The 23705-nt window shown below is 39.6% G+C and overlaps 1 pseudogene; it reads left to right on the forward strand.

The window, feature by feature from the left end:
- The first annotated feature begins 14208 nt into the window (after nucleotides 1-14208).
- Nucleotides 14209-15019, forward strand: LOC148026948 (importin subunit alpha-1b pseudogene; annotated as a pseudogene).
- The last annotated feature ends 8686 nt before the right edge of the window (nucleotides 15020-23705 follow it).

Below are 23705 nucleotides of genomic sequence, written 5' to 3' on the forward strand. Positions count from 1 at the left end.
CTACTATATTGCTAGCTACATAGGCTGATGCTCCACAGGATGCCCACGCCCCCAACCTATTTTGAGGCAGTCTACTAGAGATAGAAGACAACCTGTGCACTTTGAGTACTCTATGGGTTATGTTATGGTGACAAATTTTGGTGTGTCTCTTACATATGATGAGGCCATGCACAGAGGCAATTGTCACTCTTGGGAGAGGGCCATATAGTCAGAGTATGACTCACTATAGAAAAATATTATGTGGAATTTGATTCATTTTCCTAGTGAAAAGTGTGATTTTCCATGCAATTAGGTGTAGAAGTTGAAAAGTATCCCTAGATGCCCCAAGCTGGTATACAAGGCTAGATTGGTTGCTAAGGGTTTCAAGCAAGAGCATGATGTGGACTTTTATCAAGTATTTTCTCTTGTTGTGAAGATGACTACCCTTCATTTGATTCTGCCTTTGGTTTCTTAGTTTGACTTGGATCTTTATCAGATGGATGCCAAGATGGTTTTTCTTCATGGGGACTTGCATAATGGGATTTACATGGAGTAGCCTAAGTGGTTTGCAGACCTAAGAGGAACCACCTAGTGTGCAGATTGAGAAAGAGCCTTTATGCCCTTAAATAAGTAACTTGGGAATGGTACCACAAGTTTGATGCTTTCATGTATTCACAAGGATATTCTCATAGTGACATGGATCTATGTTTATATACAAAGGAGGCTCGTGATGGAAGCCTTTGAATTCTAATCCTTTACGTGAATGATACGTTGACTGTTGGGACTGCTCATGATGAGCTAGATGCCTCAAAATGTCAACTCAAGAAGATATTTAAGATTAGGGATGTGGGATGTCTCACATATTCTTGGGATGAGTATTGCGCACAATTTCTCTAAGGGATTCCTTTATTTGTCTCAAAGAGAAGGACTACATCGAGAAGATCCTTGAGTAGTTTCATCTACAAGATGTTAAGCCTATTGGTTGTCCTATATCTTCTCATGTAGAGGTTAGTCAGGCCGATTGCCCATAGTCTAATGAGTAGAAGACTGAGATAGCCAAGATCCTTTATGCATCTATAGTGGGTAGTTTGATGTATGCCATGATGGCCACTAGCCTTGACATAGCATTTGGAGTGGGAGTTGTGGCATGCTATATGTCTACTACTAGCAAACAATATTGGGATGTCGTCAAAGGTATCATGAAGTACCTGAAGAGCACATCAATTATGTGTATCTATTATGGTGGACAGGATACAGGATTCATGGGATACACTAACTCTGATTATGCAAGATATGTAGATAGTAGAAAGTCCTCTACATCTTCACCTTTGTTGGAGGTGAGGATGTCTAGTGTGCAGAAATGCATGCCCTATCTACTATAAAGGCAAAGTATGTTGTACCCACACTGAGGTTTGAAAGAATACTATTTAGTTAGGTCAACCTTGGCATTATTGATGTGGTCTCTACACTACATTCAGATTCTATGATTGTTATTCATTTGGCCAAGAATTTGGTCTTATCCAATGGCACAACTTGGAATTATAAGAAAATGCATTAGATAAATACATTAAACTAAATAAAGACACATATGAGCTATTAAAATTACATCTTGGGATTCATCAATCTCAACATCAATCTCCTTTATTAGGTCCAAGCTAGATTTTGTGTCATCGATCACTTGGGGGGCCGACATCTTAGGTGTAGGCGTCAGACATATCATGGCATCCACCTTAGCGAGGGTGGCCTTGAATTCTTCAATGTTGATAGTGGCTTTCTCAACACTATCAATTTTATAGCCACAAGGACATCAATTGCACTCTTGATCTCTTCAAGCTTGGCAGATGAGATAGGAGCATGCAAGTATGGCATGATATCCATAGGGAAGTCACATGCTATTGCAAGCATGGAGAGTGCCTTATCCCCCCACAAACCAAACATTTTCTCTACATCATGGAGAAAGACAAACTCTATGAGGCTAACAGCCAAGTGGAACACCTTTGCATTTGCATCTCCACTCTCATCCATCTCCTTATGGATATTGGAGTAGACTCGGGGCATTCTTATAGAGGTAGATTCCCCAAAGGCTTCCTCTCCATCACCACCACTACCAATGTCCTTTGCAAATGAGTCCTCGAGGGGAGCAACCATAATAGCAAGCTCTTAAGTCATGGCATGTGCTTATGTGCTTTGGGGAGTGGCTTGAGCTTAGGATCATTGGCATCTTTCAACAATCCATTGATTTTACCCACCTTGATTGGCACAACAAGGGATTGCAAGTTAGGTACTAATATTTCCTAAAATCAATAGGCTAAGAGATGAATGACCAAGTACAGATCGCCAACAACTAAGACAGTATTCCGATGAGCACAGAATGTTGACTGAGGTAGTGTTCTTAATGGCGCTAGACCTCCCCAAGGTCAGCGTGAATAAAACTACTCCAAGGGGTTTTTCCTTTTGTTTTGCATTAGTGAGTGTAGACCAATCGTCATGCAAAACATCTTGTCATAAGAAACCCTAATCAGTAGGAGGAGGTGGGGATACCAGGGGGCTCTGGTCATAAACTCCTTAGGCTCTTATGAACTGTCAACTACTCTTCAATTTCCATACTATGTCTTGGAAGTTCCAATAATAGTTGGGGAACAAAACTTGGAGAGAATAATACATTCGAATAGAGAATATTGTAAAAAGTCATTTTCCTGAAATTAACTATTAAGAAATTATTGCTTTACTCTACTTTTGTGTCATGAATTAAAGGCATATAATGAATTTTTATTAGGAGATAATTCAAGGAAGTTTTTTTTTTGAACCTAAAGTGGTAGGTAAGTAGGTAATTGAAAAAATACTCTCTCAAGGGAAGTGGGAGGATGGACCTCAATGGATCCAGATGTAACATGTCTGGGTTGCAACATGTTTTAGTAGTGATCTAAAAGATGCTGCTTGGCCCGAGTCTACTCCACAACGAAGCATATTAGCCAACCATGCTAGGATCGACTTGAATCCTCTTGGGTTTCTAATGGTACAATCCCAAGTACCTTGGCCCCTTGGCTAGTAATCTTTCTATAAATGGCAAGGTTTAGATTCTTTACAAACCTAGCAAGGTGTTTTTTGAAGGCCTCATTTGCATTGATGTACTTCAAAAGATTAATGGGTACCCAATCCTCATGGGATCCCACCAATGATACCACAAATTCACAAAAGTGGACATTCATGTATTCAATGGGTCCTTTGAGACTTTCCCATGCCAAAGTACCATGTCATATGGAAGGGTTGATAATTTGAAGGAGATCTTCACAACCTCTAAATTTTTTCTTCTCCAAAAATGCCATGAAGGTACTTAGTTTTTGGAGTCCATGCTTACGCATAATGGATAGGAAGGGATCTAGGGTAGAAATGCTTGGGTGAGAGGGAGGCAAAAAGTAAGCTATGAAAAGTGAGATTGAGAGTCCAAGAAACTCATATATAGAAAGATAATATCATTAAAATTTAGAAAAATAAAGTTTTAAAACATGAGCATTAAAAAACTAAGATCTAAAGAAAAGTGAGATTTACAATCAAAGCAAAACTAATGTAATGAACAAGGTATAATATATTATTCTTTATTTTTATTTCCATCATCAAATTGTACATGGATCTCAACTCCATTCAAGGCGCTATACATAACGTGAAAGTATTTCTATTCTCTTTCCCACATACAAAAACATAAAACTCTTATGCATGCATAAAGACATAGAAGATCATTGATAAACTCAAACAAACATACATTTGTATGTTCAATTGAAAAGCTAAAATGATCAGTATCCACACTTCCCATTAGAGTTAAATGTTCATAGACATAAAGCTCTTATGCACGCATCAAAATATAGAAGATCATAGATAAACTGAAACAAACATACCTTTCTATATCCAACTCAAAAGCTAAAATTATCAATATCCACACTTCCCATTAGAGTTAAATGTTCAAAGACATGAAATAAGCTCTAATACTTGTTCACTAAGGTTTTCTCCACCAATCGAGTGCACAATTTTCAATGTTAAATGTTAGACCACCATCTTCGTTGGACTCTAAAGGGTTCCAATTTCTAACTTTTTTAATCCATAATTGATCATGGAAATGCATATATAAGAAAGAACGTCCAATCAAATACCAAAATGTAATGCTACTATTAGGCACCTGACATAAGTATACATCACCTCTATGAATACCATCCACCTAATCCCAACCTTCTTCAAAAATTGATGCACAGAATGTTTCATCTATATCTTTGCAAATGTACATAAAGGGACAATGATACAAATTACTGGCCTTGAAAACATGCACCAAAGCATATATTGATACAAACCAAGAGAGTCCCATAGATCTTGAAGCTTTGGAGAACTTCATGGAGATGTGAATATCATTTAACATTTTTGTTGTTTGTAGAGCTGCATGGACCACCAATCAAGGATCAACCACCTGATAAAGTCAAATGTTAGGTAAGAAATAAGTTCAAGGGCACCATATGGATTCCAAGATATAGGCACCAAATATTCGTACTCATACAAGAAATTTTTGGAGTAGAGAAGGCTATGCAAAGACTTCCTAACCATCAAGTTTTTACCTACATCAACATGCAAATCTTCATAGGGTCTGGTTAGGCTCCTCAAAGGTTTCTCCTCCATTAAATTTGATTTAAAAAAAATCTACAGGGAGAGAGTATACATGTAAGTAGATGAAATTCATGACTACAAAGCAATTAAACCAAGAAAAAGAGTATTACCACGGAGACTTACAATAAGACGGGAAGATATGATGTGAATTAGGGGGTCCAAGTTTCAAATCCTTTGCAGTATAAACATATTGTACTATTGCAATCAAACACCCCTCTCAAACCTCCCTAAACTTGAGAAATCCACCTTTTCAATGATTTTTCAATAAATCACAACATCTTACTCAGTGAGGGTCTATTGCCCTTGGTTACATGTACAACCATGAGTCTTTCTTAAACATTTCTATTGTCAATTGCCCATGATCATCCATTGTATTGCAAATATAGATAGCCTTGATGGAATCTTGAGGATTCCATTTTGATGACCTTTATATGCCATTAGAATGATTCAACAAGAAGAGACTTATATTTCTTATGACGGAGGCAAGCAGCTAAGTGCAATGGAACACAAAAGGGAGAAAGGGTGGTTCTTGATTATCAAATGACAATGCTACCCTTGTGGCTATGGCCATGGCTATGGAAGAAAGGAGGTAGTGGAAATATTTGATGGATGGATTATTGGAATGGAGAGGAAGAATGTTAAAAGAAGAATGAGTCCTTAGAGAAACACACCACCCCTTCTCCATTGATCCACCTCAAATCTCGTCATTAGGAGAGTCATTAACACTTAAGCTAAAGGACCCTTTTTGAGTCCATATTTCCCTTAATAGACAAAAGCCCCTTCCTCTTGAAGAATCAAAATAAAAGCTCCTTCATGTGCAAGAATGAGCAAGAAGTCACACATTGGGGAGAGAGAGAGAGAGAGAGGTAGCAAATAGAAAGTAAAGAGGAATCACCTAGAATGTGAAGAGTCTAGAGTTTGAGGTCTATTTCTTTCACTTTCTCTTCCTCTCTTTTCCTTCTCTCTCTCTCTCTCTCTCTCTCTCTCCCTCCCTCCCTCCCTCCCTCCCTCCCTCCCTCCCTCCCTCCCTCCCTCCCTCCCTCCCTCCCTCCCTCCCTCCCTCCCTCCCTCCCTCCCTCCCTCCCTCCCTCCCTCCCTCCCTCTCTCTCTCTCTCTCTCTCTCTCTCTCTCTCTCTCTCTCTCTCTCTCTCTCTCTCTCTCTCTCTCTCTCTCTCTCTCTCTCTCTCTCTCTCTCTCTCTCTCTCTCTCTCTCTCTCTCTCTCTCTCTCTCTCTCTGCCTCGCGCGCACGTGCACAGACACACACAAAGAAAGTAGGTCATGTAAGTGTGTTATGTGTATATAGTTTTTATAATTGAAAAATAAAGCAAGTTTAAACAATTACCTTGGTGGATGTTGCTTGCCTTGCCCATCTTGCTTGCCCCAATGTACCCATTGAAGCAGTAGTAGTACTTATTACCCATTAACACATATTAAACTTAATTCTTATGTGAAATTTGGCACCAAATATTATTTCAATATTTTTGGTGTCATACTCTTAATAGTAGTTTGAACAGTTATGATTGCTGAGTCATGAATCTTTAGTACTTATTTTTATATTATATAATTATTTATTTTAATAAAATTATAATTCTACTACGTATCATTCATATATCTTTTGTACATGTAGTATCAATTCTAGAATTTTATACTTGATCAATATTATTCTTTATTTATTTGACTTAAATATTCTGTTATATGCATATAATTTTATCTTTTTTTCTAAGTAATTCACTAAAAATTCTATGTATACTTTTTTAAGCTTATTTTTTTATATTTTCCATTTATTTTACATTAAATTGGTCGACTTTAGCTTTATTACATAATTGTATATATGTCTGATACATTGCACTATCCGCTGCTTGTAGACTTTAACAATCATACTTACTAAACTTGATATGCATTCCTTGATCACCCAATTTTTCCAATAGAAGCAAGATTCTTTAAGATGGTAGGCATATACAATACATCTCCCACTTTATTCTCAATATCATCTCTAATGACCAAGGGCACATTGCCAATATGCATTATTTTATGTACAATATTATCCCTAGTAGATATATAATCCTCACTTTGCATTTTCTACTTCTTGTCAAACCATTCTTCATGATGTGTCATGTAGTGTAGCCCATGAATCCAAAAACAAGTCCTCACCACTAGATGGAGAGTCATTCTACCAAGTATATGCTCTATGGTAAACAAATGTCCTCTAGCTAATAACCATACCTTGTATCTCCATAATCACCTACCTAATGAACATAGTGTGTCCCTCCATGACCTCTAACTATAGCGTTCTACTTATGATAGCATTTTTTGTCATAATCTCTAATTTTTCCACTGTAATGAAATGTGCCATCTATATGAGGAGTAGACTGTGTTTTCTATTCTGGAGAAAGATCTATCTCTACCTCTGGGGATGAAGTATACATCACCAAAAGAGCCACAATCATGAGCCAATGCATCTCCATGACTATAAGAAGATCCTCTGCCCCTCAAAGAGCTACCACATCCTCTCTAATGATAAGACTGTCACACTGCTAGTGTTCTTACCACTACTAGATGTAGTAAGCTTAAGCTTTATTTATTTTGTAATAACCAAGTAAGAAACAAGGCCATCAACTCCTCAAAGTAAGGTATAGAGCAGTCTCTCACAAAAATAGAGGAATTCAAGGATTTGTATGCAAGACTGAGCCTATTTCGGGTAATAGAAACCAACTCCTCATCATAAATATGTTCATTAATCAAAGTAAGATCCTTTGCAATCTACTAAATTTTTGCAACATAGTTAGTAATGGAAAAAACTTGTATTTTTTGTGAGGAAGGCATGGATCCTATTGCAAGAAAGGGAGAAATTGTGGCTCTTGAGTACCAAACTAACAATGTCGGCCTTGTGGCTATGGCTATTTCTATGGAAGGAAGGAGGTAGTAGAAAGATTTGATGGATAAACTAATGGAATGGAGAGGAAGAATGCCAAAAGAAGCAATAGTTCTTAGAGAAACACAACAAAAAAGCTTTTTTTTAGACTATACACAACATAAAATGAGTTCTTTTAGAGAAGAGGGGCCTTTTGGTAGAGAATGAAAAAATTTCAATTTTTGCCCCTCACTTTTGGATGTCCTGTGGGGCCCAGCTAGTAAGGTTGTCAAAGGTAAAAGTTTGGGCGGGAGGGAGTGGAGATAGGGGAACAAGCCTACTTTTGGTGGGCCCAAGTGAAAAAAGGTAGTGGATAAAATATGCACACCACCTCCTCTTCCATTGATCTACCTCAAACCTCTTGTCATGTCACCTTATAGAAGCCCCTGATATCATGTGTTCAATGGATACTTTAAAACCCCTTTTTAAAAAAATTTGCAACATTTGATATACCCCTTTTGTGAATTTTCAAGATAATAATTATATCCCTTATGTAAATCTAAAATGCAAAGAGAAGGTACATCATCATGGCCCCTTTTGTAAGATTCAAATGAAAACACGATACTATAATAATTTAGACATGGAGTTTTCACTATACTCCAAGATCAATATCAATATTATGAACATTTTACAATAGTACTATGACCTGGAGCTATACACCAAAAAGACTCAATATCCACATGTCTAAAGCATATCATGTACATTTGGATTGTGTATTATAAGAAAGGCTATATACATAAACTATAGAAAAGAATAGTACATAAGAATGTTGACTCCATTGATTCATGCCTAGCCATCTCCATGCATTATACTTCTTGAGAATCCCAAATATCAAAATGCCACAAAATTTATCTAAAAGAAAAACAAAAACAAATTCCCTTGTGTAAAGTACTCCCTCATCAATAATTCATGCAAAAGTAGAGAGCATAACTAAAATCAAAAGAAAAAGATTGGATCTTACCTACAATATATACATCATAATTTCAACCATCATGCAACCATGATGCATAACCTTAATACTTAAACCATAAAAGTATACTTCCATCAACATAGCACCTTGCCATAAGACTAGTTTAAAGAGATCAAAAGAACTCTTAGTTGCAATACTTCATTTTGCAAAAATCATACCCTAGCCTTGCTAAGTTCTAGCTTGAAGGTCCCTTGCCTACCCAAAAAAAACTATTATTAACATAATGGCCTTATTTAGAAAGACAATATAAAGCTTATTGTAGATTTAAATCACTTACTTTGAACATTAAAATTGTTACTCAGCACACTTGAGAAAGTCATTAAGTATTTTATAATCATTCTCAAATAGTTGATATCTTTAATTTGATGCATTGTATGCTAAATTTGCCAATGTGATGAATGACTCTATGACAATCATGTTCAATGTCAATCAAGTCATATGTGATCCTTTGACCCTTTGGTACCAACCAAGTTGAGCTTCTATGCCTTGAGGTCAATTTGTCAAATCAAAGCCTCACATATAATCCACATACCTACCTCTCACTTTATTTATTATCTTTTGGACTTTTCTAAGGTCACTTGGTAGAAAGCTTATCCATTTTATCTAAGTTTGTGTGATATCCCGACTTTAATTTCAAATACTCCCAGCTTCTCACAAAATGGACTTGAAGAACTTTAAATCATTAAATAGAGAAGGTCTCGAGCAAAATGGTCCAAGGTTCGTAACCCAACATTTTCCCAGATTTATAAGGGTTGTAGCCATCCATCACCGAAGTCACCGTGTGAACATGAGTTATGAACCATAAGTCACATTTGACCAAACCCATTTAAAACTTGGTAAGTAAGATAAATCACAAAGCTTTAAGATTTAAAGCTTTAAAGCATTGAAAAAAAGAAGAAGGAGAAGAAGATGTTACGAATAGGCCGCTCCCCCCCCCCCTTTCTTAATTGAAAAAAACGGTGCCATGAACCCCCCAATTTTGGAATTCTTGATTCTGGAAAAAAAGAAACCTAAATTCTCCTTTTGTAGTTTAACAGTTAACTCTAGCAATCTCCCCCTCTTCTCAGTTTGACGAGAGGCTTGGATTGAAGCTAGATCATACGAGAGCTAGGCAAATTAGTCATGGCATCTCTAGCATCCTCTCTAGACCTCAAATATCAAATTGCTAGCATCAAATTGGATCTTGAAGGCTTCTAGATTGCTATTTTGCCAAGATACCCTCCATAAAGAGCTCTTCTTCTTGGCCACAACCCTTCTTCTTCAATTTAGCTATAAAAATGAGGCATCGGAAGCCATTGACAGCAATCCGAGCAAGAGAGGAGAGGCCCTTCTCAAGAGTATAGAGCGAGAGGAGTGGGGCAAGAGAAGTGCGAGGACAGAAACCATTGTCACAGAGACAAGAAGGATATTTCGTGAACTCTTGGAATCAAATTCTCCATCCCTTCTATCCTATTTCCCTATGGAACCAAGACTCTTTTCGATTTTTCTAAATTCTTAGTGATCACCTTCCCCCATCAATCAAAATCCCATCAATCTAATTACCCCCAATCTCCTTGACCACAATCCCCTTTTCAATCTTGCGATTAAAGACCATGGCCCCAAAGAAGAGAGTTACGAAGGTTGGCAAGACAAGAGCTGCCAATAACGCTACGGACACAATCACTACAAACAAAATGACAGGTATTGGGATCACAGACAAAGCTACGAATACCATCAACCAAGCACCTGTCATGGATCCCCAGGTACTATATTTTTATAATAAAGGCAACCAATAGGCCATCATCCCATGAATTGACAACAAAAGGTGGAGTCATAAAATAGGATTTTTATTCATTTCCTACATATAATCTTAAAAGGAATTATTAACAAAAAATTCCAAGGGGAAACTTGAATTTGTACAAGATGAACCTAAGCGAGCACAAGGAAGGTACTCTATCCCTAAAAGATTTAATATTTTTTATTTGTGTTGATAAAATGAAATCTCTAATAGATATTTATGGACTCATATACTGAGGTACTCTATCCCTAAAAGATATTTACGGACTTCATAAAGGTACTCTATCCCTAAAAGATATTTACGGACTTCATAATTAAACTAACTCCAAAAGGGGTATTCTCAAGAATAAAATTCTTTTTTAGACTCATCCCAAACTAGATTTCGAGGAAGGGAGAATGGAGGAAGACTGTTGGAAGGTATTGCCACTTTACACTAAGTTTTGCCTTGATGTTATTATTTTTAAAAGAAAATATTGGTCTTGAAAAATAAACTTTTTATGTATAATGCATTCAAATTAAGATATTTGTGATTCCAAGTTAGTCACTAATATTTCCTAAAATCAACAAGCTAAGAGATGAATGACCAAGTACAAATCACCAACAACTGAGGTAGTATTCCGATGAGGCACAGAACGTCAACTGAGGCAATGTTATTAATGGTGCTAGACCTCCCCAAGGCCAATGTAAATAAAACTACTCTAAGGGGTTTTTCCTTTTTTTTTTTACATTAGTGAGTGTAGACCAATCATGATGCAAAAGATATTTTCATAGGGAACTCTAATCAGTAGGAGGAGGTGAGGATACTAGGGGGCTCTGGTCATAAACTCCTTAGGCTCTTACGAACTGCCAACTACTCTACAATTTCCATATTGTGTCCTAGAAGCTCCAATAGTACTTAGGGAATAGAAATTGGAGAGAATAATACCTTCGAGCAGAGAACATTGTAAAAAGTCATTTTTCCGAAATGAACTATTAAGAAGGAATTGCTTTACTCTACTTTTGTGTTATGAATCAAAGGCATATAATGAATTTGTGTTAGGAGATAATTCAAGATTTTTTTATATGTTCAACCTAAAGTGGTAGGTAATTAGGTAATTGAAAAAATACTCTCTCAAGGAAAGTAGGAGGATGGACCCCGACGGATCCAAATGTAACGAGCCTAGGTCGCGACATGTTTTAGTAGTCCATAAGGAGTTTGATCTAAAAGACACTGCCTGGCACTCCCGTGGAATGTCACAAGGTTTTAGCGAATCTTGAGTCTACTCTGCAGCAAAGCATATCAGCCAACCCTGTTAGGATCGACTTGAATCCTCTTGGGTTTCTAATGGTCAAGTCATTCTATAGCCTTCTAGTGACAATCTTATCTACTTTGCACAAAGTATCTAAACCGAGGTGGACTCATATCGCACTTGGTTCAAAGAGAATGGGAAACAAGAGGGATGCATCGCTCGACATTTTTACGCGTTGGGTAAAGTCCCATTCCGGTCCCCTAAAACAATATGAGCCACGGTTCTACCCTACATTATCTAAGGTCAATACGTCATCGCGATTTGAATGCAGAGAAGCCTTCCAGTTCTTTGGAACCACCCTACCGTAGGACACACCCGTAAGGGGTTCTGCCCACCCACTTCCCTTGATAGCTTTAGTTTCATACTTACCTAAGGGCATATTAGTAGTAACACATACAAGCAGCTTCCTTAATTAACCCGTTAGTCTTATATTCCTTTATGTAATTTTATGCATTCACAGAAAAACAGATTAGACAAACTCCTTGAAAGTAAAATTTATATTAAAATTTCAACTGAGATAGAAATCCTGTCTATAGGACGATACCCATAATCCATAAGGATGTGTCTTATTTTCCTCCAAGTTTTCACCCTTGCACTTGTAATAGGGCCTCGAGATTTCTTTCCAAGTCACGTAGACCATCTTAGTAGGACTCGGAGGCAGGGGATTTATAGCCAAAGCCCCTCTGGCACCCGAGCATCCTCCTACAAATAGTCATTTCTACAGAGAGACCTCTCACGACAGGTTCGGTTCCACATTCCCGACGTGGCTATCAAAAAACCCCTTGGATAGGGTTGGCAGCTAGCTTGCAGTTCTCAACATGCCTCTCCCAGGTGTTTCAACCTGAATCCAATTTGAAATATTTTTTTCTTATCAATTTCTTGTTAGATGACTCCTTTTCCAAACAGATGTTCCTAAGTACAAACACAAGTAGAAGTGCACAATATGTACTAGACAATTCTTTGTTCTCTCTGCCAAAGGAAATTCAAATTTGATGTGATAGCATCTTTTCTCAGCTCTATTCCCATTATCGTTTGAGATTTTTGGAGATAACCTTATTTAATTTCCTCATTCTTTTGAATGAAGGAATATCCTTGCAATGTTGGTTGCAATTTGGGACATGGGCTTCCCTACAACGAAACCCTACGTATTCATTTGAACTAGGGTTTGTCGCTATCGTATTGCTGCGCATCCGAGGTGTGAAATCCACCCAAAAGTTTTGTGTGTGGGATTTGATACTTTGTACATACTTAGTTGTTATGTTTGCATCTTTATTCTGCGTGGTAATATAGTAAAGAGGGGCTAGAAAAAGATCTTTTTTGTTGGCAATGCTATAGTCAACATATATGCCAGATGTGGCTTAGTTGCAAAGGTACAAGAAGTCTTTGACAAACTTCTTGTTCGAGAAGTGGCTACATGGAGTGTGCTAATACTAGGATATGTACAACAAGGTTATGTTGAAGTAGTAGTGAGTTTTTTTTTAATGGATACAACTTGTGCGCTTTTCTGTAAATGCAGTTGTGTTTGCCTGCATGTTGACAGCATGTGGCAGCACAGGAGCAGTCAATAAGGGCCAGGAAATTTATGCTATGATTGATATAGCAGGGGCCGCTTTTCTTTGTGCCATTATGTTTTTGGGGAAGGAAAAACGACGGATGTTATTTGGAAAGGGACGACTATTTTTGAAAAGGGCTTTTTGGGGGGAAGAAGCTTAATGGAGAAGGAGAGCAAAAAGTAGAGGAATAAAAAGAAATCAGAGGAGCTCGACGAAAAGGAGAGGAAAAGGAAGGATTTTTGGCAATCAGAGGAGAGCTACGGAGACAAAAAGGAGATGAATTGAAATTGGAGGGGAATCTCTGCAACTTGGACGAAGAGTTCAGGAGAGGGAAGAACAGAGGAGCTAGACAGAAGAAAAGAAGAGATTTTTCGTCAATCAGAGAATGGAATTGGGAGAAAACAATGGGGGAATGAAAAGGCTGTGCTTGCTGACTGAGAATCCAAGGTCCTGACGAACGCAAAGCCATTTGTCGATTGGATGCGGAGTGCTGAGGCTGAGTTTTGCAAAAGCTGTTCAAATTGAAAACTCCCAGAAGCTTTTACTTGGAGCTGTAGCAGAATTTTGTGCTTCTGGTACTCCGAATATTTGCAAGGAAATTGCACTTGTTCTGAAAGTTCTGTATGATTGGGATTCCTGGTGGAAGGGAGCGAACAATTAGGAGATGTTTTTGGAGCTTGAATGGGGAAAAAAAACGCATGTTTGCTTTGACGCCCAATCGTTGCCAGCTGCCGTCAACGAATTCGACGGACGTTCGATGGAGTAAGAGGGAGGCTGTGCTCGACTATCATGATGATCATGCCCTTTGAAACTGCTACAGCGAGTCCTTACTTCTATGGCACAGAGAGCATTGTTATTAGTACATGTGGCAGCAACTAGCATCGACATCATTGATCTGTGATTAGAGAAAGGAGAGAAGTGCAAAAATCAACTGCAAGAGGACATCCTCCAGCCATACAGCAGAAGAGCTCAATCAAGTTGACCCATGAAGTCGATGCGATGATCCTTTTGTTTTGGAGGCCTTTCATGGTGCTGCTTGACTACAAGCTGATACGACCAAGGGATATCACGGAGAAGACAGTATGCCTGGAACGTATGGACTGATTGATACTGCAGAACGAGATGATCCTTTGATTATTGGTCCACAAAAACCCTTTCTGGCTCGTATGATATGCAATAAACAACTTACAAAAAATGCAGATGACAAAGATGTTCATCATATCGAATTTGAATACCTCTGGAGAGACCTCTCTGATGGCACAAATGATAAAATTCAGGCGGTTATAGAAGCTGGTGTTTGCCCGAGGCTTGTTGCATTGCTTCTGCATCCATCTCCATTGGTCCTCATCCTTGCGTTACGAACAGTGGGCAATATTATCATAGAGGATGATGCACAGACACAGTATCTTCTCTGCTTTCTAAATTTGCTCACTTACAACCACAAAAGAAGCATAAAAAAAGGAAGCATGTTGGACCATATCAAATATAACTGCTGGGAACAAAGAGCAAATTCAGGCCGTTATTGATGCAAACATCATCCCTCCTCTTGTATCATTGCTTGCTACAGCAGAATTTGAGATTAAAAAAGAGGCAGCTTGGGCTATATCAAATGCTACATTGGGTGGTACACACGAACAGATAAAGTACCTTATAAGCCAAGGTTGCATCAAGCCATTGTGTGATCTATTGACCTGTTCGGATCCTCGAATTGTGACGGTGTGTTTAGAAGGATTAGAAAACATATTGAGGGTTGGGGAAGCTGAGAAGGATCTTGGTAATACAGGTGGCATCAATTTGTATGCTCAGTATATTGATGAAGCAGTTGAGACTTTACAGACCCATGACAATTCAGACATTTATGAGAAGGTAGTGAAGCTCTTGGAAATATACTAGCTGGATGAGGAGGAAGATGAGAACGTTGCTTCTAATAAATTGCTGCTGCTTTCTGGAGAGTTAATGAGTTATGGTTAGCTCTAGCTTTTTCTAACACTGTTTGACCTCAATCCTGGTCAATTAGCAGCAGTCTGTGCAAGTCTTGTCTCAGAATTCACCATCTTCAACCATTTCTGCAGCCTGGCCAGCTATAATAGTTATAATCAAAAGCTTGATTATGTTTACAAAGTCGTCATTTTCAAGAGTCAAATTGTCATGATTTGAAGAGCTATTCTCAGTTTCATATTGCTCATGAGAGGGCAGAAAGGAACAGATTTGTCAACTGTTGCAATCACATATAGATGATGCAAAGCAAGCAGAAACTGTTATCAATTGTGTGCATTTGAAATCTTACTTCTCATAAGCTTGGACTCTAATAAGAGCTTGTATGCATGGCATGGGTCAATTGCATAGATCACATGAGGTTTGTTATGATGTTTCTCTATGCTCAGAGATAACTTGGCAGTAATACAATTGTTACTTGGCATCATATTTGTCTTGATTATTTGCTTCGATTGATCTTCTGTCTTGGAATTTCTCAAGAACCTCTGTGGTTGCGACTTTGCTTTCGAAAACCCTTCGACATCTTTGGTGAACCCGACGTGAAAGCGTCGCATAAATTTCAGGATGGGAGATACTTCAGCATCCATTTCAGCCTCTTCTACAATTCCTGCTTCGTCCTCTACTTCAGCTCCATCATTGATTGCTACTTCAAGTACTTCAACGGATGATCTAAAGCAGATTTTGCAGAATATGTCTATGTATATGCAGCTTCAAAATCAGCAGACACAATTGTATATGCAGCAGCAGTAGCAATTGCATCAACAACAGTTGTCTTAGCAAAGGCAACTATATTCGGAGTAGGAGAATGCAATCAGCGCGACTAAGGCGATTGAAGCAGTTGAGAATGAGAAGAAGCTATTTGATGGCCGTAATGTTTCAGCTTACTTGAAGACATATGAGATCAAGATGGGGTTTTTTGGAGTTCCAGCTGGACTTATGAGTAAGTATTTCCTTCGTCTTGTCACACCCGCCTTGAAGGCAAAAGTGACTGATCTTTTTATTCAAAATTTGCACTGGAAAGATTTTAAGAAGGCCCTGAAAGAAGAGTATTTCCTTGAGGACTTTGGGATGGCTACATGGAGGTCATTCCGAGAGTGGGTCTACATGCCAAACAAAGGTCTAGCTGCTTCAGAGTTGATACGAGAATTTGAAGAGAGGTATAGTCAGCTTGATGCCATTGAACAAAGAGCATTGGATGTTGAGAAAGTTGAGCTTTTCTTGCAAGCTACAGATCCTGCTCTTCAGGAAGAATTGGGAGAGTTTCTTGAGGATCGCACGAAGTCTATGGGTCTTAAAACGGATTGGCAAGATGCCCAGGATGCAGTCTCGACTTTGACCAAGAGAAGGATATGGATGACCCGCCTACAGAATGGATCTATGACACCGACGCCGTCTTCTGCTCCTATGCCTACTTCTATCCATGTTATTTCTTCTCTTCCTCAGCCAGTTTCTTGGCCTATGCCAGTGCCTACTGTTTCTACTCCTCCTGTTCCTCCTGTTCCAAGACCGATGCTGGCTCCTTCTGCTCCAAAACCATCCACTCCGGCGGTGCCTTCCTCTCTTGATGACATAATCAAAGGCATAACGGATTTGACACTAGAGTCAGTTAAAGCAGAATTGGTGGGAAATTTGAAAGAGCAGTTTGTTTCAACTGCGCCTACTATTTCTTCTAGTGCTCCTACTGCACCTAGGAGTGCTCCTAGTGCACCTAGGAGAGATCGAAGATGTATTTGGTGTGATAGTACGGACCATCAGCATTGCAGGGATTGTGAATCTTTTCAAGATGCAAGGAGGAAGAATTTGGTATTTTGGGGACAAGATGGTAAGATTTGGTTGACTGAAATAGGAGCTCCGCTTGCTACCAACTTTGAGAAAGGCGGAATGAAGAAGTTAGTGGATGACATGGCTGCACGTACTTCTTATGTGGTAGCTAGAGGAGATGCTTCTGCATATGGAGTCCAGATTGAGAAAGGATCAGAGAATCAGTTAGCATTATGGACTTATGCTATGGAGACGGCAAACAAGGGAAAAATTCAGTAAACTGTTTTGACTAGTGCAGGCTCTAGCATCAGATCTGAGACAGGTTGGGATTCGCATGTTGACAGGTACACTATTTATGCCTACTTGGCTAAGTCTCAGGGAATAGATGTACTTATTGAGGAGAAGCGTAAGAGGGATGAAGAAAATCCAAGTGTAGCTAAAAAGACTAGAGGGGGTGAGTTTGTTACTCCACCTACTGTAGGACTGTCTTTGAGACCAGGGCCAGAACGACAGATGGAAGATGCTCAAAAGAAAGAAAAGAGGCAAGAGCCTAGAGAGAGAAAGCAACCAGGGTTTAGATTGATGTCCGATATTGAGACATCTACGGACATGAAGAAAATCTTTAATGATAAGATACTTGGCAGTGAGGTGACTTTTACTATTTCTGAGGTTTTGGGCATCTTGAAAAGAGAGTTTCAAGATCAGTTCGAAGAGGTCCTAAAGAGGAAAAGACATGCATTGCCTACTACTGATACACAGGGAGTTTTGATTGGGGAGTTGGATGAGGATGAGGATGAGGTTATGGTTGAGAATGCTTCTGTTTTTCCACAGATAGAGAAGAGGGTTCAGCCTATGCATTATGCAGAAACTGATGAGCCTGTCTTGATATTGCGTAGTCACTTTTCGCGGAGTCATTGGGCTAGGGCACCTACAGAAACGATGGTAAAAATTGGAGAGAAACAGGTGCCTTATCTTACTTTGGTGGATCATGGTTCAGAGATTAATCTCATAGTTCGTGGAGTTTATGAAAGTAATAGATGGCCTATGGATGTAGAGCATGGGTGGCATATGAGAGCCGCCAACAACACTGCAGGTGATTTGTATGCTGCCCGTCCCAGTGTCAGGGTTTGGAGATGTAGAGGAGGATATCCATTTCTTTGTGCAGGATTCATTCTCTTATCCCATAATTCTTGGACAGCCATTCATCACAGAGATGCGCATGGAAACAAAGGTAATGGATGATGGATCTGCTTATGCACGGATTCGCAGTAAAGATGGCATGAGAGCAGTTCAGTTTATGACTGTGTATGTGAACCATGTTAGAAACAGGGATGCTCTTAGAGATGCACCTTTGCCCACTGTGAGGGATTCGGGTTTTCATTAAGTACCGCTGTTTCGCGAGACAACAATGGTACAGAGAAGAGGAGATTGGAGTTCTCGCCTCCTGGCAGTAGTGTTTTCTCCTCCAGTTTTGTTGGAATTTCAGCAAACAGTTCGATGAGTTATCAGAAGACTTCTAAGTTGCCTAGAGCTGCCAGGCAGTACATATGCAGGAAGGAGAAAAATTTGAAAAATGCAGGAATTTTAGAGGATGATGAGCATATAGATGGGATGTATGATAGTATGATTTGTGTGGATACGATGACAGAGATGGAAAATATGCTGAAAACTGATATGCAAAGTTATCACAGTAATATATTAGTGCAATCCCTGGACATGTTTCATGAAATTGCAGATTTTGTGTCACAGATAGAGTCAGAAGCTGAGGTGACTCAGCAAAAAGTATTGAGTGCTGAAGAAATTCAGCAAACAGAGTTTGCAGCTGATTATGATCAGCTTACAGAGACACAGAGGGCTGAAAACTTTCAGCCAACAGAGTTTACTGCTGAAATATTTCAGCATCCAGAGTTTAGGGCTATTCCTATGCAGTCCACTAACTAGGTAGTCCATCATCAATGTCCGCATGCGTTGAGCTTGTCATCTCAACACTCCCCCTCAAGCTCAACTGCATCTCTACAACTCCAAGTAAGCTTTGAAACTTTTGAAGCTTCTCTATACCCAATGCCTTCGTGAAGATGTCAGCTATCTGATCCTGTGTGCTGACATACACCAAGTCAATCTCACTTGCTACTAGTACCTTCTCTCTCACAAAGTGGTAGTGTACCTCAATATATTTTGTTCTGGCATGGAACACAGGGTTCCTAGCCAACTGTATACTACTCATGTTGTCACAATAAATGACAACTGGACCTTCCACCTGCACATCCAAATCAACCATTAACTTTTGTACCCATACTATCTCACATGCTGCAACAGCAGCACCTCTATACTCAGCCTCTGTACTCGACAAAGCAGCTGTAGATTGCTTTTTGCTACTCCAAGCAACTGTTGCACTACCAAGAGAGAACATGTATCTGCTGGTAGATCTTCTATCAGAAATACTACCAGCCCAATCTGCATCTGTGTATCCAAACACCTGTACATATGTACCTACCTCATAGAAAATTCCATAATGTAATGTGGACTTCACATATCTCAATATGCGTCTGACTGCATCCAAATGTGGCTTTCTGAGTACTTGCATAAACTGACTCACAAGACCAATAGCGTAGCTCAAGTCTGGCCTTGTAATGGTCATGTAGATCAAACTCCCCACTATCCTCCTAAACATAGTAGGGTCTTCTATCTTATCCCCAGCATCAGCACTCAACTTTACATTCTGCTCCAACGGGACTGAAAGTGGTTTGCATGCTGTCATACCATACTTGAACAACATATCCAAGCCATACTGTCTTTGGGACAGCCATATACCATCATCACATCTGATCACCTCAATGCCAAGGAAGTACCTTAGCTCACCTAAATCCTTCATCTCAAACTTCTTCTTCAAAAAATCCTTGACTTCAGCAATCCCACTATCACTATCATCTGTAATAATCAAGTCATCCACATAGATGACTATGATGACCAAACCTGCATCTCCCTTCCTCACATAAAGTGAGTGATCAGCATCAGAAACATAAAAGCCAATATTGACAAGATACTCTCTGATCTTGTCAAACCATGCTCTAGGTGCTTGCTTGAGCCCATAGAGTGCCTTCTTCAACCTGCACACATATGTGGGATGCTCTAAATCTTCATAACCTGCTGGTTGATCCATATACACTTCTTCTTGCAAATCACCATGCAAGAAGGCATTCTTCACATCCATTTGCTACAACCTCTAACCTTTGGCTATGTTGCCAAAGCAATCACACATCTGACAGTTGCCATCCTAGCAACTGGACTGAAGGTTTCTTCATAATCTATGCCATATGTCTGGGCATAGCCTTTTGCAACTAGCCTAGCTTTGTACCTACTAATAGAACCATCTGCATTGTGCTTAATCTTATAAACCCACTTACCTCCAATAGCTTTCTTGCCCTTCGGCAATGATACTAGATCTCAAGTCTTATTGGCCTCTAATGCAGCCATCTCCTCATCCATTGCTCCATCCCAATGAGCATGACCAATAGCCTCCTCAAAACATGTGGGCTCAACATCCTCAACTAGTTTCACCATATAAGCATAATGGTGAGCTGCATAACCTTCAAAACCAAATCTTTTAACAGGGTATCTAACCCTGCTACATCTGCATACCACCGGATCACTCAATGGAGCCTTTACATTACTATGAGCTCTCTGTACACCTGGTATCCTAACAGAAGGAATACCAAGCTTATAATCCAAGCTCTCTGAGCCACTGGAGTCTCCATCAAGAACTGCATCAATGCCATCTGACACTTTATTCTTTCCTTTGTCTTTACCTGTAGTGCTACTAGATGCACCTGAAGATGTAGAGGTACTCCTTAGTCTCCCAGACTAAGGACTACCAGATGATGTCTCTGGTCCACTAAGAGTCCGTGATTCTTGCTTTTCAGCTTGCACATCAGTGTCATGATCATCATCATCCAATGCATCACCACTAGATGTATACCAACTGCTCATTTCATCAAAGATGACATCCCTGCTCACTCTGAACTTACATGTGACAGGGTTATAACAGCTATACCCTTTCTGCTCTAGAGAGTATCCAATAAAGACACATTTTTCTGCCTTTGGATCAAGCTTCTTCCGTAGCTCATCTGGCACATGAACATATGCAACACAACCAAATACCTTCAAGTGCGATATATCAGGCTTCTTGCCAGTAAAGCATTTTTCAAGAGTCATCCCATGAACTGCAGCTGTGGGAGTTCTATTCATAATGTAGACAGTAGTATGAATAGCCTCAGACCAAAAATGCTTAGGCATATTATTTTCAGCCATCAAGGCACGTGCAACTTCTGCAATATGCCTGCTTTTCCTTTCTGCAACCCCATTTTGCTATGGGGTATACCTACATGTGAACTGTCTCTTTATCCCATGAGACCTCAAAAAATCACTGAACTCATTCGAGAGGTACTCTCCCCCTCCATCTGACCTCAAGCACTTTACTTTCAAGCCTGTTTCTCTTTCAACTGCAGTCTTGAAAGTTCTAAAGTGCTCAAACGCTTCACTCTTTTCCTTCATAAAATATACCCATAGCTTTCTAGAACAATCATCAATGAATGTGACAAAGTATGAACTGCCTCCAAGAGATACATTTTGTGTAGGCCCCCAAATGTCTGTATGGACAACATCAAGGATATTTCTAATTACATCTCTGTCATGTGAAAAGGGTTGTCTTGCTTGCTTACCAAACTGACATGCTTCGCATACCTTATGAAATTCTGCAACTCTAAATGTAGGCAAACCTGTAACCAACCCTTTAGACTGCATTAATTTTAGCATTTGTACATTTACATGTCCAATGCGTTTGTGCCAAATTTCAATATCCTTTTCCTTTAGCATACATAGCAGCATTCATAGTAGGAATTCCAGCATCCAGAGTATAATACGTCCAACTCTACTTCCCTTTGATACCAACTTGCACTTGTCATTGAAGTCTTCTACAAAGCAGCCCTTTGCATTAAATCTGACTTGCAGCCCTTACTCTACCATTTGACCGACTGACACTAAGTTCTTTGTAATAGATGGCACATGTAATACATCTGAAAGACTCTTTGTCTTACCATCATGCAAGGAAAAGGAAACTTTTCCAATATGTGAAATTGGGTGGCATGAATCATCACCCGTCTGCACATAACCTGCATTTTGCAAATCCTGCATCTCTCCAAACCATTTTGCATGGCTGGTCATATGATTGGATGCACCTGAATCAACATACCAAACATCATCATGTGTTCCCTTTCCTGTAATAGCATTTAGCATATGCTGCATAACAAACAGACTTTCATTTTTGTCTTCATTCTGTCATGAAGACGATACATAGTTTCCTTGCTGCAACTTACCACTGTGAATATCATCTTTCTTAGCATAACATTGGGCTGCAATATGACCTGTTTTGCCACAGTAGTGACACACAATACTAGAGTTGTTAGAACCTCTATTCTTCCATCTACCTCTTCCTCTAAAGCTCCCCCTGCCTCTAAAATTACCATGACCTCCTGAAACCTGCATATCGCCTAATTGCTGATTCAATCTGTTTTGTTGGTTGTCACTACCACGTCCTGTACCACGGCCTCTTGAAGAGAACCTGCCACGTCCCCTTCCTGAACTGGAGTAGAAAGCTTGGACCTGTTCACCACTTCTTTCAGATGTCTCACTCTGCATCTTGATCTCTTCAGTGATCATAAGGGAGGCCAACTCATCGAAATCTGGAAATGGCTTTCTGACATATACGGAAGTTACAAAAGACTTCCAGGCCTTTTCATTATTAAGTCCACCCAAGGTAGACGACACCAAATCATCATCATCAGGCATTGCATCAATCGCTGCCAATGCATTTGCAATGCTTCTTACCTTCAGTGCATACTCATTGATAGACATCTTCCCTTTCTTCAATGTATTCAACTCTTGCTTGAGTTGAATCTTTCGTGCCTTTGTATTTACCGATAACATACTTTCAAGTATGGTCCAAGTTGCATATGAATTCTCTGCATTTCTAATATGTCCCAGTATATTATTGTCAATTACTACAGACAGTCAATACATGACCTTCTTGTCTTTTGCATTCCATTCCTTCCGTGCCTTTGTCTCTTCTGCAGTTGGAGGATCACTCACCTTTGGCTCCTTTTCTTCACCTGAAACAAACTCGTAGAGGCCTTTTCCAATAAGGAAGTTCATGACATGGAACTTCCATGAAGGGTAGTTGTTCTTGTCGAGCTTCTCAATGATGGGGCTTCCACTGTTCTCTGCCATTATCACAAAACTAATACCAAACAGCAAGCAAATCTTCTGCAACCCTTGACCTGTAGTGCACAGCAATACACCAGACAGCCTTTTTCACTGTCTACTCAACAATACATGCAATCTGCAACCTGTTTGTAGATAAACCTTATGTTTGCTTCCTGTAAACACCTCAAGAATTACAGATTCGCAATCTGCAACTTGCGCACCCACTTTCAGTCAAAACAGTCGAAATTATAGTGTACCCTGAAACTGTTGTTCGCAACCTTGCGGCTCTAAAACGGGGCCTGAAACAGCCTCAGATGCCCAAAATAACTATGGATATGCCCTAAAGGGCTTGTCTACAGAATAGACAGCACTCTTCGCGCACACCAAATCTCACTGCAATCTGATATTTTTGCTCTGCCTTGCTTCCAGTGCCTCCACATCCACTATCCAAGAGAAAGAGTGGAAGGATGGGAGAGCTTCTTACCCGTGGCTTGCTTGCTCAAACCTTGCTTCTTCTCCGTCACTTCAGCCTTCAAAATCAGCCTCTCTCAGTGGTGCAGCTCTA

The sequence above is a fragment of the Lygodium microphyllum genome, chromosome 13, assembly GCF_053477565.2.
Source record: "Lygodium microphyllum isolate KBCC chromosome 13, Lygodium_microphyllum_v1.1.10, whole genome shotgun sequence".
NCBI classification, from domain to species: domain Eukaryota; kingdom Viridiplantae; phylum Streptophyta; class Polypodiopsida; order Schizaeales; family Lygodiaceae; genus Lygodium; species Lygodium microphyllum.